This window comes from Panthera uncia (assembly GCF_023721935.1).
Source record: "Panthera uncia isolate 11264 chromosome B2 unlocalized genomic scaffold, Puncia_PCG_1.0 HiC_scaffold_24, whole genome shotgun sequence".
Lineage (NCBI taxonomy): Eukaryota > Metazoa > Chordata > Mammalia > Carnivora > Felidae > Panthera > Panthera uncia.
This window is the reverse complement of record NW_026057580.1, coordinates 52,684,725-52,690,326: the sequence shown is the minus strand read 5'-3', so window position 1 is coordinate 52,690,326 and position 5,602 is coordinate 52,684,725.

Genomic DNA, 5,602 nt, shown 5'->3' with positions numbered 1-5,602 from the left:
TGACAGGGCAGACCCTGCCTGGGATTCTTTCTCTTCCTCCCTCTCTGCCCCCCCCCCCCTCCCCCAAAAAGAAAAAAAAAAAAAAAAAAAAAAAAAAAAAAAAAACAAAACTTAAAAAAATAACTTACAAAGACAAACCCAAGATGCATTTTGGTGAATGAGTCTCTTTTGACCAAATACTTTACATCATCTTACGTCAAGGGGCTTGTTGATGAAAGTGTTTATGGCAGTTTCCTGCTTGAAGTTTCAGGGAGCTATATTTGGTAGGAAATGCTAATAGATTATGCTTCTAAGTAAACCACAGCTATGGACAAAAGGGTACAAAACATCGGGATGAAAATTGTCCCGATTCTTCTGACAACCTAGTATTGTAGAAGATCCAGAGGATGGCTGTCACCAGGAAAATAAATACAGGCATACTTCCCTTTATTACACTTTACATTTATTGCCCTTATCAAACCCTGTGCTCTTTTTTTCAGTTGAAGGTTTGTGGCAACCCTGCTTCGAACAACGCTGCAGGTGCACTTTTCCACAAGCATTTACTCATGTCACATCTGTGCCACATGTTGATAATGCTCACATTATTTCAAAATTTTTCACTATCATTCCATTTTTTTGATGCTGACCTGCGATGTCATGTTGTGTGCATGTTCTGACCAGTCCAGAGACCAGCCATTCCTCTGTCTCTATTCCTGTCTTCAGGCCTCCCTAATTCCGCTAGATACAACAATATTGAAATTAGGCCAATTAATAACCTTACAGTGGCCTCTAAGTGTTCAAGTGAAAGGAAAAGTTACACATCTCACTTGAAATTGAAAGCTAGAAATGAGCAAGCAGTGTGAGGAAGGCATGTCAAAAGCTGAGACAGGCCAAAAGCTAGGTGTCTTGGGCCAAACAGTTAGGCAAGTAGTGAATGCAAATGAAAAGCTCCTGAAGGAAATTAAAAGTGCTACTCCAGTGAGTGCACTGAGGGTTAGAAAGCAAAGCAGCCTCATTGTTGAAAAGGGAAAAGTTTTAGTGGTCTGGATAGATGATCAAAACAACCACAGCATTCCCTCAAGCCAAAGCCTAACCCATAACGAGGCCCTAACTCTCTTCAATTCTATGAAGGCTGAGAGCGGTGAGGAAGCTGCAGAAGAAATGTTAGCAAAGGTTGGTTCATGAGGTTTAAGGGAAGGAGCCATCTCTGTGACAACAAAGCATGAGGCAAAGCAGCATGTGCTCGTGTAGAAGCTGAAGCAAGTGGTTCGGAAAACCTCGCTCAGATAATTTATGAAGGTGGCTACAAGAAACGACAGATTTGCAATGTGGAGGAAACAGTCTTATCTCAGAAGAAGATGCTATCTAGCAATTTCATAGCTCGAAAGGAGGAGTCAATGCCTGGCTTCAAAGGTCCAAAGGACAGGCTGGCTCTCATGTTAGGGGCTAATGCAACTGAGGACTTTAAGTTGAAGCCAAGGCTTCTTTCCCATTCCAAAAATCCTAGGGCCCTTAAGAATGATGTTAGATGTCCTCTGCCTGTGCTCTATGAATGGAACAACAAAGTCTGGATGATAGTACATCTGTTTACAACATGGTTTACTGAATATTTTAAGCCACTGTTGGGACCTACTGCTCAGGGGGGGGGGGAAAAGGAAAAAAAAAAAGGGGGAAAAAAAACCCTTTCACAATATTGCTGTTCATTGATAATGCACCTGGTCCCAAGAGCTCTGATGCAGATGGATAATGAGATTTGTGCTGCTTACACGCCTGCTAACACAACATCTATTCTTCAGCCCATGGATCAAGGAATAAGCTCAACTTTTAAGTCTTATTATTTAAAAAAAATACATTTCATAATGCTATAACCATCACAAATAGCAATCCTCTGCTGGGTCTTGGCGAAGTAAATTGAGAACCTTTTGGAAAGGACTTACCATCACAGATACCATTAAGAACATTCATGGGGCACCTGGGTGGCTCAGTTGGTTAAGTGTCCGACTTCAGTTCAGGTCATGTTCTCACGATCCGTGAGTTCGAGCCCTGCGTCGGGCTCTATGCTGACAGCTCAGAGCCTGGAGCCAGTTTCAGATTCCGTGTCTCCTCTCTCTCTGACCCTCCCACGTTCATGCTCTGTCTCTCTCTGTCTCAAAAATAAATAAAAACGTTAAAAAAATTTTAAAAAAGAACATTCATGATCCATGGAAAGAGGTAAAAAAAAAAAAAAAAATAGCGTCGATGGGAGTTTGGAGAAGTTGATTCCAGTCCTCATGGATGGCTTTGAGGAGTTGAAGATTTCAGGGGGGGAGGTAACTGCAGATGGGCAGAAACAGGAAGAGAACTAGATTCAGAAGTGGAGACTGGAGATGTGACTGAATTATTGCAATCTCCTGATAAAACTTAGATGAGAAGCTGCTGCTTATGGGTGTGCAAAGAAAGTGGTTTCTTGAGATGGAATAGATTCCTGGTGAAAATGCCGTGAAGGTTGTTGAAATGATAATGGACTTAGCATATGTTACAACTTATTTGCTAAGACTGTGGCAGAGTTTCAGAGTATTGACTCCAGTTTTGAAAGACGTTCTGCTGTGAATAAAATGCTGTCCAACAGCATCACATGCTATAGAGAAATCATTTGTGAAAGCAACAGTCAATCAATGTGGCAAACTTAATTTTTGTCTCCTTTAAAAGATTGCCACAGCCACTCCCACCTTCAGCAACCACTGCTCTGATCCATCTCAGCAGACACAACGTGGACGCATGACCCTCCACCAGAAAAGAACGAGGATAACTCACTGAAAGGTCAGATGAAGGTTAGCAATTTTTAGCAATAAATTATTTTTTTTAATTTTTAATGTTTATTTTTGAGAGAGAGAGAGCACAAGCAGGGGAGGGGCAGAGAGAGAGAGAGACACACACAGAATCCGAAGCAGGCTCAGCTCTGAGCTGTCAGCACAGATCCCGACGGGGGCTGGAACTCATGAAGTGTGAGACCGTGACCTGAGCTGAAGTCGGATGCTTAACTGACTGAGGCACCCCACAATAAATTATTTTTTTAAATAAGGTATATATGTTAGGGTTTTTTTAGACATAATGCTACTGCATGCTTAATAGACTGCAGAATAGGATAAACATAATTTTCATATGCACTAGGAAACTAAACAAAAAAATTTGACTCACTTTATTTCTGTGGTCTAGAAGCAAACCTGAAACATATTCAAAGCGTGCCTGCAAAGGAAGCCTCACTTACAATGGAGGTGGGAAGCCTTAAAGCGGGAGAGCTCTCCTGCAACACTACTTGCTGTAAGAAGCAAAACTCACTTTCCCTAACAGGAAGAAGCTTAGTTTACCTACCCCAGCCCATAGGCCAACCAAGGAAGAAAGAATTTCTCCTTGCCTCGCAACAGTCCAGCCAATGAGAACTCAGCAAAATAGTCCCTCCAGGTTTCTCCTTCCCTGTATAAAAGCAAGCTCCTCCCCTTTGTTCTCCAGACTTGCCTATTGTTCACCATAGTTTGCCCACAATTGCAAATCCCCTCCTATTCCCAATAAACTCATTTTGCTGATAAAATAGCTGGCTCTTTGGACGTGCATTTCTAAATGAAAAATATGACTATTTTAACAAAATGTCGTAACATTTCTAATGAGGCATACTGTCTCCTCAGTTTCAGAATTATGCCTAATTTGAGGTACCTCCAGACACAGCACTAGGATAGCAACATATCGGAGAAAAACAGAGGGCACAAATATTCAGCCTATTTTAAAATTCTAAAGCCTACCGATGGTGCCTATAATTCATTTCTCAATATGGAAATGGTGGAGAAAGACTCTCTTCTTCCACCATGTGTATGGAATCTCAAAGCAACCAGTTTAAAATATGAACTCTTAGCTATGAAGGGCTGTAGGGCTGAGAGAACATGGTGCTCATTTTAATCTCTGAACAAGAATAAAATACATGAAAGAGAAGTTTTCTCCACTTGGCATTTGATGTCCTCTTAAATGCAAAAGTGTGACTTGATCACATACAGAGCTTAATTAAAGACCGCTAGCTCCGCAAAGAAAGAGCTACCTTAAAGGAAATTGCCGCTCTGGTGCGGGTATCTTTCTGTCCTGTTAAAAAGAAAAATAATTGAACAGCAAAGACTGTGACAGAAAAGTCTAAATGTTCTAGGGACTCTCTCAGACATTTGTTTGAAGTTTTTCTCAAGCATTTTAAGCCTAAGCCACCGCTGGATTCTCCCTGTTGGGAGGACAGAAGTGCTCGAGATCACATGCCCAGGATTGAGCTCAAGATGTGCCGCATCAAACTGTTTACCCCTTGACCTCCTCTCCCTCCTCTGCTGGGCTACACATATTCCGTTTCCTCTAGATTAAGAAAAAAATCAATTTCACCAGTGAAAAAGGCTTTTAACTTAAAGCTAAATTCCCTGAAGTTACCAAAAAAAAAAAAAAAAAAAAGGGACAAAATCTCTCAACTTTTTCATAAACTACACTAAAGACCAAATTTCTTGTTATATTATGAGGAAACTTTCACCTATATCCCTGACTCCCTCTGTTTCCTACTTTTCTAAATTAAATAGAAATATGTTGAAAAGAATGAAACCTCTAATACCTCCATAAATGAAAAGCCTATTACTTTCACTTTGAAGCAGTATATTCTATCACCAAAGTGTAACCTTTGAACTCCGCTAGACCTTTCCTAATCTTTAAAAACACATTTAATTTTATTAAATATTTTTAAAACATTCAACTCAATTACACTTCACCTCCAACACTCTTGCAATAATAATAAAATGCCTGGTGTTCTCATCACAATCACTTGAAAGACTAGTGCGTAGAGACTGAGGAAGAGTGAAGGAGAGTAAAAACCTAACACCACATCAGCAGGAGAAAATAGGTCATCGCATTCCCTCCAAGCTCTTTTGGAGTGTTCCACAGTCATTGGTTTGTGTACCTGACCATGGCAGAATCAATTGGACTGAAATGTTCCTGACATTCAGACTGTTTTCATTCTTTAAGACTCTTGTAAAACAAGCAACAAGAGTATGGAGGTTAGGCTTTGCTAATATTCGTGAAGTTTTGGGACTGGCCGTGATGGATGAGGCTATGAAGTACTTTAGATCTTACGAATTTTGCTTTACCGGTCAGAACTCAGTAACCACCCACTCATCAACAATGTGGCACTGGAAGGTGTCTTCTCCTGCTTATGAACCAGAAGTGCTGGCATAATATGAAAATGGCTCATGTTAAAAATCACTCTATATTATCTTAAATTTGAGGTACACAATTTAACTTAATTAGAGACACACGCATGCACATGCATGCATGCATCTAGAAGCACTCGTTATGTAATAAGAAATATTCTAAAAGCCCTATCTTCATTGATAATTTCTGTATTTTGCAGTGTGGTTTTACTGAAAGTGTATTTTACCCTTTATATGTTCTATGGCTAATTGCTTTGAATGATTTAAACAAGAATTAGTTGAAACAAGGTTTTTTGGGTTTTGGTATTTTGTTTTGTTTTGTTTTGTTTTTATCTTCTTTCAAGGTCTGGAAGCCTAAGTTTTTCTGCCTTTAACCCCAGACCATCATGTCATAAAACATATATATATATATATATATATAT